The sequence below is a fragment of the Nerophis lumbriciformis genome, linkage group LG02, assembly GCF_033978685.3.
Source record: "Nerophis lumbriciformis linkage group LG02, RoL_Nlum_v2.1, whole genome shotgun sequence".
Lineage (NCBI taxonomy): Eukaryota > Metazoa > Chordata > Actinopteri > Syngnathiformes > Syngnathidae > Nerophis > Nerophis lumbriciformis.
In genome coordinates, this window is record NC_084549.2 from 20,252,484 (window position 1) to 20,266,660 (window position 14,177).

A 14,177-nucleotide genomic window follows, 5' to 3' on the forward strand; every position below is an offset into this window, starting at 1 on the left:
GTACACAATCCGTTTTGAGATTCACGCCCACAATGTGGATATCATTCCAATAGCAAGGCACAAAAACGTCAGTAATCTGTTCCAGGGATAGAACCTATTTAAGTGACATTTTAACATGTCTAATAAGTGTAAAATAAGTTAACCACTGCGAAATATAATGTAAAAGCACTTTAAAACTTTAATGATAATAACGACATCAAGCATGGCACACATTTCTAAAAAAAATATTTCAACGTTCCTAAGTAATAGTAAAGAAAGTCGAACATTTGAACTTTGACCAACATGTTTTGGGGAAAATTTCTAATCCAATCCAACCTTACTTACAAATCACCTTAAATCTACAACCTCAGAGGACCAAAGTTGTATGATTTTAAGTTCAATTCATTTTTTTAGGAGGAATCCTTTCAAAGTTGCAAATTATTATAAAGTAATTTCAATTTTAAAGTGTGTCAGCACATCTTTCAAGACTCACAGCTTGCATCTAAATTAATTGTTGCATTGTCTTTGGCTTTTTTTCAAAATTGTGATGCCATCAATTAAACCCTGTAAGACCCAAATAAAGAAAAACCTAAAAAAATATATATATATATTTGACCTTTCAGATGTTGTTGTAGGAGGCATTTGATGCAGAAATTGAAGAGTTTAAAAAAAAAAAAATGTTTATGTATGTTTTTAAAGAAATGGTGTAATATTGCAACATTGGGCTTTGATGGGAGCAGAATGTCTGTATTTGTACTCACGTTGTCTGAACAACTAAGGGTTCATTTGCAGGGTTGATTGCTTACTTATCCCCATAACGGTATATACCATTAATAATAATCACACATTAGTTATATTTATATGAAGTCATCTATTACAAACATAAAAAATATGAAACAAGATAAAACTCTTAAAGGGGAACATTATCACCAGACCTATGTAAGCGTCAATATATACCTTGATGTTGCAGAAAAAAGACCATATATTTTTTTTAACCGATTTCCGAACTCTAAATGGGTGAATTTTTTTGCGAAATAAACGCCTTTCTAATATTCGCTCTTGGAGCGATGACGTCACGTTGTGACGTCACATCGGGAAGCAATCCGCCATTTTCTCACTTTCGTCGGTGTGTTGTCGGAGGGTGTAACAACACGAACAGGGACGGATTAAAGTTGCACCAGTGGCCCAAAGATGCGAAAGTGGCAAGAAATTGGACGAAATTTGTTCAAAATACGAGGCTGGGGGGAACGCCGACAAAATGGTCAGTCGTTTGTTCCGCACACTTTGCCGACAAAAGCTATGCTACGACAGAGATGGCAAGAATGTGTGGATATCCTGTGACACTCAAAGCAGATGCTGACATCAACTCCAAAACTGGACAGATCAGCTTTCAGGAAAAGAGAGCGGATGAGGGTATGTCTACAGAATATATTAATTGATGAAAACTTTATTCATTACTCGCGGTTTTACGTAAATGATTATACATAAACTGTGTTTACCAATAATTTAGCTAAAAAACATTTATTTTTTTCAATCATTCGAGTACATTCGGGTAGTCTTGTGTAATGCAGTATTGTGTGTCTATTTAGGTATGGTTAACCTGAGTGAAGTCTCCCCATTATTTTGTTACAGGTGTTACAGGTTGTTAGTTGTTAGTTTCCTTTAATGCCAAACAAACAGATACCAATCGTTGGTTAGAAGGCGATCGCCAAATTTGTCCTCGCTTTCTCCCGTGTCGCTGGCTGTCGTGTCGTTTTCGTCGGTTTCGCTTGCATACGGTTCAAACCAATATGGCTCAATAGCTTCAGTTTCTTCTTCAATTTCGTTTTCGCTACCTGCCTCCACACTACAACCATCCGTTTCAATACATGCGTAATCTGTTGAATCGCTTAAGCCGCTGAAATCCGAGTCTGAATCCGAGCTAATGTCGCTATACCTTGCTGTTCTATCCGCCATGTTTGTTTGTATTGGCATCACTGTGTGACGTCACAGGAAAATGGACGGGTGTATATAACGATGGTTAAAATCAGGCACTTTGAAGCTTTTTTAGGGATATTGCGTGATGGGTAACATTTTGAAAAAAACTTCGAAAAATAAAATAAGCCACTGGGAAGTGATTTTTAATGGTTTTAACCCTTCTGAAATTGTGATAATGTTCCCCTTTAAAAAAAAACGCTTTTTCCCCCTCTTTTTTTCTTTTCATGGCATTGGTCATGAAGACTTTCATTGGTGGTGAAAGTCCTAAAAACAGTCCCTGTCGTCTGTAAAACAAAGGCGAACATCACACTTTCTGCATTGTGTGTTGGTGTATCCTGTATTGCAGTGTCTGCAGCATCATCATCTCATCCACAGAGTTATGCTCTTCTGGTACCACCTGCAGGCATTTCTCTCTGACTGAATCAAGCCAGAGTCTGAGTCTCCATAGTTCGTCTCAGATACTGTCATGTTGCTTACAAAATGTAATGACGTCAACAGGGATTGGAATCTGTTGCGTGGCATCACATCAGCAACAGGTGGTGGACCAAGTGCTCAGGGTAGACAATAGTGTCTGCCTGGCAAGTCGCTTTGGACAAAAGTGTCCAAATTCCATCAATGTAAATGTAAATGGATTAATGGCTCAACTTATCATACCAAAAGGAAAACATGCATACCCCCATTACATCCACACATTCAGGAACATTCCTTTCCCCAGAACTGAATTGTCTGTTGATATCCTCTTTGTGGACAAAGTCATGGAATTTTAGGTCAGGCTGATTAATTAACTACATTTTTTAGAGATACAACTTTTAAATCAGTCACCAGAACACAACACAAGGGTAGAATGTATACTATCCATGTATAGAGAAAATACTTCAGGCAGTGATGTAGTGGAGGGAATACAACCTGTTTGAGCCCACTGCAACAAGCCAGCATTTTGACTACTACATTCACCCAGCGTTGTATAATTGCAACAATTATATAACAAGCTCTAAATGAAATTTGATGCATCTGTTCCACAATAACTACATATGTACATGCTCTAAACCAGTGTTTTTCAACCTTTTTTGAGCCAAGGCAGATTTTTTGTGTTGAAAAAATACAGAGGCACACCATCAGCAGAAATCATTAAAAAAACGAAACTCAGTTGACAGTAAAAAGTTGTTGGATATGATTTTAAACCATAACCAAGCATGCATCACTATAGCTCTTGTCTCAAAGTAGGTGTACTGTCACCACCTGTCACATCACGCCCTGACTTATTTGGACTTTTTTGCTGTTTTCCTATGTGTAGGGTTTTAGTACTTGTCTTGCGCTCCTATTTTGGTGGCTTTTTCTCTTTTTTTTATATTTTCCTGCAGCAGTTTCATGTCTTCCTTTGAGCGATATTTCCCGCATCTAGTTTGTTTTAGCAATCAAGAATATTTAAGTTGTTTTTATCCTTCTTTGTGGGGACATTGTTGATTGTCATGTCATGTTCGGATGTACATTGTGGACGCCGTCTTTGCTCCACAGTGAGTCTTTGCTGTCGTCCAGCATTCTGTTTTTGTTTACTTTGTAGCCATTTCAGTTTTAGTTTCGTTCTGCATAGCCTTCCCTAATCTTCAATGCCTTTTCTTAGGGGCACACACCTTTTGTTTATTTTTGGTTTAAGCATTAGATACCTTTTTACCTGCACGCTGCCTCCCGCTGTTTCCGACATCTACAAAGGAATTAGCTACTGGCTGCCACCTACTGATATGGAAGAGTATTACACGGTTATTCTGCCGAGCTCTAGACAGTATAGACACTAAACAACAACACATTATTTGCAGACTATAATTACTGGTTTGCAAAAAATATTTTTAACCCAAATAGGTGAAATTAGATAATCTTTCACGGCACACCAGACTGTATCTCACGGCACGCACAGTGGTTGAAAAACACTGCTCTAAACATTGTAATAACAACCAAAAAATATATAAAAGACATTTTATTTACTTGAATCTGATTAATCCAGTCCAATGAAACAAATAGATGTTGTTTGAAGGAAACATTGAGAGGTTGCGTGAGTTCATGGCCAGAAGGCGTGACTTATAAACAAATGTGCAATCCAATTGCCTTGTGAGACTGAACAATAGGACCCAATGACTATGTAAATGTGGTAAAAATAAATACATATATATAACAGATTGTTTTTTAGGATGGTTAAAGGTAACGTTGTAATTTTACAACAAGGGTTGTTACAGGGTTAAGTGCAGTTGTTGATGTTAAATAAAGTGATTATTGGCTAAACCGCTTGTCATTTTTATGTTGAGGCGGCGGGGGTAATGTCGGTAGCTGCATGTAACTAATAAAGTAACTTGTAACCCAACTTAGTTACTTTTAAAATCAGTAAAGTAACTAAGTTACTTTCTAAAGGAGTAATCAGTAGTCATTAATCAGTATGTTCACTATTATATTTTATGTCGAAATTCTTCTTTAATTGCAATAAGAAACATATGTTTAATGTATCATAAGTTTTTCTGTTAAAATAAAGACAATAATGAATTGTTTTTGGGGTCCCCTTTATTTAGAAAAGTATCGAAAAGTATTTCAAAGTATCGAAATACATTTTGGTATATTGGTATCGGGACCAACCTAGTCCATATATGTTGACAAGCATACGTAGGACGGAGCTGCAGCCTCATCGCCTCCTTTCTCACAGCCATTTATGTGAAACTGAAAATGTATATGTCCTTTCAAGACGTACTTAGTATAGAGGCAAAACAGCAGTTTTAGTCATGATTAATCACGCTGTGTGTGTTGAATAATTATGATTGCATTTCCTCCTCCCGCTATTCTAGGCATTCTTATAAATAGCATATAATCTGCACATTTGTGAAGACAAAATGTTTGCCATCCTTATTTTGTTCACTTGAGATGCAAGTCTCTGTACCAATGTTCTTATGTTTTTTATGTTTCATCATTTTTTGGGTTTGCTTGCAATTTCGTTGTACAATGTACAATGACAATAAAGATCTATTCTATTTAGGGATGTCCGATAATGGCTTTTTGCCGATATCCGATATTCCGATATTGTCCAACTCTTTAATTATCGATACCGATATCAACCGATATATACAGTCGTGGAATTAACACATTATTATGCCTAATTTGGACAACCAGGTCTGGTGAAGATAAGGTACTTTTAAAAAAAATTAATAAAATAAAAATAAGATAAATAAATGTAAAACATTTTTTTGAATAAAAAAGAAAGTAAAACAATATAAAAACAGTTACATAGAAACTAGTAATTAATGAAAATTAGTAAAATTAACTGTTAAAGGTTAGTACTATTAGTGGACCAGCAGCACGCACAATCATGTGTGCTTACGGACTGTATCCCTTGCAGACTGTATTGATATATATTGATATATAATGTAGGAACCAGAATATTAATAACAGAAAGAAACAACCCTTTTGTACGAATGAGTGTAAATGGGGGAGGGAGGTTTTTTGGGTTGGTGCACTAATTGTAAGTGTATCTTGTGTTTTTTATGTTGATTTAACAAAAAAATAAAAAATTAAATTAAATTAAAAAAACGATACCGATAATCAGAACACAGATACCGATAATTTCCGATATTACATTTTAACGCATTTATCATCTACATCTCTAATTCTATTCTATTCTATTCTGTTCTATAAGCTTAGTAGATCCGCTTTGCGTGTGCTATCAAGTTTGCACGTGTTTCAGTACACGCAAACCTTGAGTAGATCAGGCCCTATATATTTTCAGTTCGAGAGAAGGTAGAACTGAGCTATTTTAGGTCTAGTAGTTAGAGTGTCCGCCCTGAGATCGGTAGGTGGTGAGTTCAAACCCCGGCCGAGTCATACCAAAGACTATAAAAATGGGACCCATTACCTCCCTGCGTGGCACTCAGCATCAAGAATTGGAATTGGGGGTTAAATCACCAAAATGATTCTCGGGTGCGACCACCGCTGTTGCTCACTGCTCTCCTCACCACCCAGGGGGTGAGGGCGTTGGGTCAAATGCAGAGAATAATTTCACCACACCTAGTGTGTGTGTGTGTGTGTGACAATCATAGGTACTTTAACTTTTTTTTTTTAACTTGATTGATTGATTGAGAATTTTATTGACATCTTAAAGAATTGAATCCATGTAGTGCTTTAAAAAGGCAAATGGATGGCACAAAAAGCTAAAAGGCTTGTTTCCATTGTGGTCCTTAAAGGGGAACATTATCACCAGACCTATGTAAGCGTCAATATATACCTTGATGTTGCAGAAAAAAGACCATATATTTTTTTAACCGATTTCCAAACTCTAAATGGGTGAATTTTGGCGAATTAAACGCCTTTCTAATATTCGCTCTCGGAGCGATGACGTCACAACGTGACGTCACATCGGGAAGCAATCCGCCATTTTCTCAAACACCGAGTCAAATCAGCTCTGTTATTTTCCGTTTTTTCGACTGTTTTCCGTACCTTGGAGACATCATGCCTCGTCTGTGTGTTGTCGGAGGGTGTAACAACACGAACAGGGACGGATTCAAGTTGCACCAGTGGCCCAAAGATGCGAAAGTGGCAAGAAATTGGACGTTTGTTCAGCACACTTTAACGACGAAAGCTATGCTACGACAGAGATGGAAAGAATGTGTGGATATCCTGCGACACTCAAAGCAGATGCATTTCCAACGATAAAGTCAAAGAAATCTGCCGCCAGACCCCCATCGAATCTGCCGGAGTGTGTGAGCAATTCAGGGACAAAAGACCTCGGTAGCACGGCAGGCAATGGCGGCAGCTTGTTCCCACAGACGAGCGAGCTAAACCCCCTGGATGTCTTGGCTCACATCGACCCTAACTTCCCTGGCCTGCTGACATCAACTCCAAAACTGGACAGATCAGCTTTCAGGAAAAGATAGCGGATGAGGGTATGTCTACAGAATATATTAATTGATGAAAATTGGGCTGTCTGCACTCTCAAAGTGCATGTTGTTGCCAAATGTACTGTATTTCATATGCTGTAAACCTAGTTCATAGTTGTTAGTTTCCTTTAATGCCAAACAAACACATACCAATCGTTGGTTAGAAGGCGATCGCCAAATTCGTCCTCGCTTTCTCCCGTGTCGCTGGCTGTCGTGTCGTTTTCGTCGGTTTTGCTTGCATACGGTTCAAACCGATATGGCTCAATAGCTTCAGTTTCTTCTTCAATTTCGTTTTCGCTACCTGCCTCCACACTACAACCATCCATTTCAATACATGCGTAATCTGTTGAATTGCTAAAGCCGCTGAAATCCGAGTTTGAATCCGAGCTAATGTCGCTATAGCTTGCTGTTCTTTCCGCCATGTTTGTTTGTGTTGGCTTCACTATGTGACGTCACAGGAAAATGGACGGGTGTTTATAACGATGGTTAAAATCAGGCACTTTGAAGCTTTTTTTAGGGATATTGCGTGATGGGTAAAATTTTGAAAGAAACTTTGAAAAATATAATAAGCCACTGGAAACTGATTTTTAATGGTTTTAACCCTTCTGAAATTGTGATAATGTTCCCCTTTGAGGATGATCCACTGGACCACATTGTGGTCCACTATAAGGGGAGGGTTACTGTCCCGCACTTTAAAAATACAGAACTATAAAAGTAATAGGTTTTTTTTATTTATTCTGGAGCAGATCATTTCAAATATAATTAATGTCAATTACAACAAAATGGAAGTGGACCAGCATCACGGAACAGATTGCGGTAAACTGTGGAATTTCCACTGTATATTTTAAGGCAAAGCAGACACATCCAGAACTGTCAGTCAAACCAGGTAAAAATCCGCGAACAAAGATCCTTCTTCTGTTGGATAATTCCAGCCGGCGTGCAGCTCCCTGCCAAGGCTGCGGTGTGTTTTACAGCTCTTTCGGAGAACTGCGGCCTCACAACTCCAAAATGAACGGGCACAGAACATCCCGCAGTTTGGCTTAGTCATCCTCTTTGTTCGCGCGGAACACCGGTGCCACATAGGCACGGCCTTGTGCAGAACATTTCATATGGTTCTGATTCTGCCGGTTACTCATGTTTTCACAGCGCTACTCCACGCCGTCCTTTTGCGTGCCGCATCGAGGAGACATTTTTGCCTGGGTTAAGAGGGTGTCCACTTACACTGTTCCAACAACACGGGAGTTATAATATTACTACACAAATGTGCCGTTGTTGCAAACTATAATCATTACTGTCATGCATTATTTCCCTGATCCCTTCAGGATAAATGTGCTTATTTTACAAATGTCGTAACACACGCACATTAACACGTATATATTCTACTGTATATAGTGCCTGTGGGAGTCTACTGTACTACTGTGCCTGCTCGCCACATTGTTGGGAACACCTGCACTTGACATCATGCCATTGAGAGGAACTTTGTGAATTTTGTCAAGTTAATTATCTTTGTTGCATACTGTTGCCATCATGAAACATTGAATGTGTTTAATTTTTTAGCCAACGTTTTATGTAAAATCAACCACTATATATGGTAACTGCAATAAGTTCCATAAGTTAACCACTAGGACCTATGTGTCCAAGTCAGATCCGGTCCGCAAATTAATTATCTATAGCCCCCATAGTGTTGTTGGTACTAAAATTATTTCGACACTTTTCGGTACTTTTCGATACTTTTCTAAATGAAGGGGACCACAAAAAATGCATTTGTGGAGGGGGGAGTGGCCTGCGGGCCTGCCGTGGAACAGGGTGTGCCAGGACCGGCCTCGAAGACAGCGAGAGGTGAGTAGATGGCCCAGGTGTGCCTTGTTATCTAATCACCTGTCGGATATCACTCACCCACTACACCAATACATCATCGCACGACCATCAGGGCGCAGGTACAGAACTATCAAATTCCGGAGGGCCCGCCTCAGGAAAAGCCTTATCCCTGCAGCTATAGCCGCCCTTAACAGCAGGCCCGGCCGACCTGTCTGACAAGCCTGTAAATGTGTGTTAGTCATGTATGATGTCTTTTTGTTATTTTTTTTTGTGTGATGTGTAATGTCTAGTGTTTAAATGTACGGCAGTGACAATGAATTTCCCCAAGGGGACCAATAAATCTAAATCTAAAAATAGCTCAGTTGGTAGAGCGGCAACTTGAGGATTGCAGGTTAGATCCCCGCTTCTGCCATCCTAGTCACTGCTGTTGTGTCCTAAGGCAAGACACTTTACCCACCTGCTCCCAGTGCCACCCATGCTGGTTTAAATGTAACTTAGATATTGGGTTTTGCAATGTAAAGCGCTTTGAGTCACTTGAGAAAAAGCGCTATATAAATGTAATTCACTTCACTTCACTTCACTTCATTAACAGCAGCCGGCATGAGACACGTTGTTGGAGTAGGAGTGGGAGCCAGAGAGAGAGGGGCGGACTGAGAAAAGAGACATTTTGTTTGAAAGCAAAAGGCTGGCACGATTTATGAAAATCAAACAGTCTTGTACCCTGAAATTCGGGCTCTCGTGGCAATGTTGGTGGTCCGAGGAACCCACTAGAGGGCAACCTTTACAGCATTATTGGCTTTTTTTAACAAAAAAATCTTACGGTACATTAAACATATGTTTCTTATTGCAAGTTTGTCCTTAAATAAGATAGTGAACATACAAGACAACTTGTCTTTTAGTAGTAAGTAAACAAACAAAGGCTCATAATAAGTCTGCCGACGTATACAGCAACAAATTGTGTCATTTTCCATTATATTATGTTGTCAAATTTATTAAGGACAAGTGGAAAAAAATGAATTATTCATCTACTTGTTCATTTACTGTTAATATTTGCTTAGTTTCTCTTTTAATACTTCTGTTAAAATGTAAGAATCACTTATTCTTGTTGTTTGATACTTTACATTAGTTTTGGATGATACCACAAATTTGGGTATGAATCCGATACCAAGTCGTTACAGGATCATACATTGGTCATATTCCGGTACTTTTCAAAGGCGGTATAGTACCGAATGATTCATTAGTATCGCCGTACTATACTAATACCGGTATACCGTACAACCCCAGGCCCCCGGAATGATATTTGATTAGTATTAGAACCGGCCCGCAGGCCACAGCCGCCTGCTGCTGTTTTGCACGCACCGATGAGCCATTCCCCACAATGCAACGGTAGCCCGCAAACTCACTACAGTTCCGCAAGTGGGCCTCGGCTTCATTATTCATCAGCATTCAGGGCCGATGTCAAATTTCAGCAAACCCACTCCCCAATACTGGCTAAACGGAAGGTGGACGGCGAGAACAGGGGGTTTCAAGCCAGGTGGGAGGCAGAGTACATGTTCACGGAGGTAAAAGTCAAACCTGTGTGCCTCCTGTGTGGAGAAAGTGTGGCTGTATTGAAAGAATATAATCTAAAAAGGCACTATGAAACGTCTAAGAAACACAAAGACAAAGACACGGAACAAAGGCTACAGAAGGTGGAAGAATTAAAACAAGGTCTTAAGTCCCGACAGGCTCTGTTTACAAAAACCACATCACAAAGCTATGGTGTCGTTTTGATAACTGACACCATGTTTAGTTATAATTGTAACATTTGAATGATGATAAATGAAAGTGTTGTGGCAGTATGCGGATTTCACCAATGCGGCGGTTTGTGGAAACAATCAGTTGATTTTCCAAACATTTTTAAAAAAAACTGCCAACGTTAGAATGCTAAACAGGAAGTGCTTAAATTCAATTGCTTTGTAAAAACACTGAGACAAAGACAAAGTTCATTGTGTTTTTCACTGTGTTTTTGAAACTGCGCCATTTTTTTCCTCAGTTTTCAACCTACGTCAAGTGTTTTGCCAAGAGGATTATTTGTAGTAAGTACATTTTCAGAATGTACTTGTTCTGTTTTTGGCCAAAGTGAGACAAAGAAAATAATCTGAAGTTGTCTTTATTTTTAAGTTATTATGCCATGATTTTACCAGTACGCGTGAGAATAGATTTTCCTTCATGCGGCCCTCGAGCTAAAAGGAGTTTGACACCCCTGCACTAGGACTAGATACAACTACCGGTATATTAAAGTAGAACTACACTATTTAAAGACATTGGCATACACTGCAAAAAGTCAGTGTTCAAAAACAAGAATAAAAAATACAAAAATTAGGGGTATTTTATTTGAACTAAGCAAAATTATCTGCCAATAGAACAAGAAAATTTGGCTTGTCAAGACTTTCCAAAACAAGTAAAATTAGCTAACCTCAATTAACCCAAAAATACCTTAAAATAAGTATATACTCACTAATAACAACTGTACTACTATACGAGTACGTATTTTCTCTTGGTTCATTGAAAATAAAACAGCAAAGTTTTAATATGAGACACAATTGTGTCAAAGTCATGATTTTTGTTTTCATGCTTGAAATAAGAAATTATTACTTTAAAAAAGTAGTTTTATACTTGTGAGTGTTGATGACACAGCTTTGCAACAGTTGATATTCTAGTTTCGAGCATGTTTTACGCATTATAGGTCATAAAATCTCAGCAACAAGCTGTAATATCTTACTGAGATCATTTAGGACCAAAACCCTTAAAACAAGTAAAACACTCTAACATATAATCTGTTTAGTGAGAAGAATTATCTTATCAGACAGAAAATAAGCCAATATCACCCTTATTTGAGATATTTAATCTTACTTAGATTTCAGTTTTTGCAGTGTAATTGATCATTAACTCATGTGTTTGTTAACATCTAACTGACCCAGCAGGCACAGGACATTGAAACAACGTTGAGAACTTGTTGAATTAAGTCCTGACGTTGAGCGACGTTTATTCAATGTCAGTTTGTGACATTGATTCGACCGTTGAAATTTGGTCATTTCCCAAACAAGAACATGGATCCAACGTTAGACATCGACATTGTCTCAATTTACAAATGTAACTATTTCGCAAGGTTGTTTAGAAGTAGGTTTTAAAAAACATACATGTATAACCAACATTGTATCAATGTCTTGTGCCTGCATGTCCACATGAATACGGATAGGTAATAAACGCATACTTATTTTTACGTTTAGGCCTTCTGTCCACGCGCAAACGCACATTTTGCAGATTTTTGCAAACGCTGGCCAAGGTGAAGAGTTCCAAAACCCTCCGCTCAGCATATGCATGTACACGACACAAACGGAGACTTGTACTCCTCTGATGACATCACAGGTGTCATTTCCAAAGCTCAACACTGCCTCGCTGTCCTTCAGCACACAATAAGAGGACTTACTGTTTGAACGTAAACATGCTGCTATTTTCAACCTACAAACCCCGTTTCCATATGAGTTGGGAAATTCTGTTAGATGTAAATATACATGGAATACAATGATTTGCAAATCCTTTTCAACCCATATTCTATTGAATGCACTACAAAGATAAGATATTTGATGTTCAAACTCATAAACTTTATTTTTTTTTAGCAAATAATAATTAACTTAGAATTTCATGGCTGCAACACGTGCCAAAGTAGTTGGGAAAGGGCATGTTCACCACTGTGTTACATGGCCTTTCCTTTTAACAACACTCAGTAAACGTTTGGGAACTGAGGAGACACATTTTTTAAGCTTCTCAGGTGGAATTCTTTCCCATTCTTGCTTGATGTACAGCTTAAGTTGTTCAACAGTCCGGGGTCTCCGTTGTGGTATTTTAGGCTTCATAATGCGCCACACATTTTCAATGGGAGACAGGTCTGGACTACAGGCAGGCCAGTCTAGTACCCGCACTCTTTTACTATGAAGCCACGTTGATGTAACACGTGGCTTGGCATTGTCTTGCTGAAATAAGCAGGGGCGTCCATGGTAACGTTGCTTGGATGGCAACATATGTTGCTCCAAAACCTGTATGAACCTTTCAGCATTAATGGCGCCTTCACAGACGTGTAAGTTACCCATGTCTTGGGCACTAATACACCCCCATACCATCACAGATGCTGGCTTTTCAACTTTGCGCCTATAACAATCCGGATTGTTCTTTTCCTCTTTGGTCCGGAGGACACGACGTCCACAGTTTCCAAAAACAATTTGAAATGTGTACTCGTCAGACCACAGAACACTTTTCCACTTTTTATCAGTCCATCTTAGATGAGCTCAGGCCCAGGGACGCCGGCGGCGTTTCTGGGTGTTGTTGATAAACGGTTTTCGACTTGAATAGGAGAGTTTTAACTTGCACTTACAGATGTAGCGACCAACTGTAGTTACTGACAGTGGGTTTCTGAAGTGTTCCTGAGTCTATGTGGTGATATCCTTTACACACTGATGTCTCTTGTTGATGCAGTACAGCCTGAGGGATCAAAGGTCACAGGCTTAGCTGCTTACGTGCAGTGATTTCTCCAGATTATCTGAACCCTTTGATGATATTACGGACCGTAGAGGTGAAATCCCTAAATTCCTTGCAATAGCTGGTTGAGAAAGGTTTTTCTTAAACTGTTCAACAATTTGCTCGCGCATTTGTTGACAAAGTGGTGACCCTCGCCCCATCCTTGTTTGTGAATGACTGAGCATTTCATGGAATCTACTTTTATACCCAATCATGGCACCCACCTGTTCCCAATTTGCCTGTTCACCTGTGGGATGTTCCAAATAAGTGTTTGATGAGCATTCCTCAACTTTATCAGTATTTATTGCCACCTTTCCCAACTTTTTTGTCACGTGTTGCTGGCATCAAATTCTAAAGTTAATGATTTTTTGCAAAAAAAAAATGTTTATCAGTTTGAACATCAAATATGTTGTCTTTGTAGCATATTCAACTGAATATGGGTTGAAAATGATTCGCAAATCATTGTATTCCGTTTATATTTACATCTAACACAATTTCCCAACTCATATGGAAACGGGGTTTGTACATTGATAAAAAAGACGCATCAAAATGAGCTAATGACAGTCAGTTGTTTGGGATACCATCGCTGTCGGACCTCGAGCTGATGGGACAACTTTAACAAGCAAGACCGTTTTGAATCTACACTCATGTGGATGAAGATCGCTTTAACCTTGCATATGTGTTTTTAAAACTATCCATGTTCGTGTGGACATGGCCTTACTTAGACATACAAACGTGTACAATACAGACCAATAGTTTGATTAACGTGGACCGACTTAAACAAGTTGAAAAACTTATTCGGGTGTTACCATTTAGTGGTCAATTGTACGGAATATGTACTGTACTGTGCAATCTACTAATAAAAGTTTCACTCAATCAATCAATCAAAACACACCTCCTCATTCAATGTTTTTTTTTTATTTGCATGACTATTTACAT

At 38.8% G+C, this 14,177-nt stretch overlaps 1 protein-coding gene across 6 annotated transcripts in view; it reads right to left on the bottom strand.

The window, feature by feature from the left end:
• Nucleotides 1–14,177, bottom strand: part of hmgcll1 (3-hydroxymethyl-3-methylglutaryl-CoA lyase like 1) — a 73,892-nt gene that overhangs the window by 21,406 nt on the left and 38,309 nt on the right. The window lies entirely within an intron of this gene.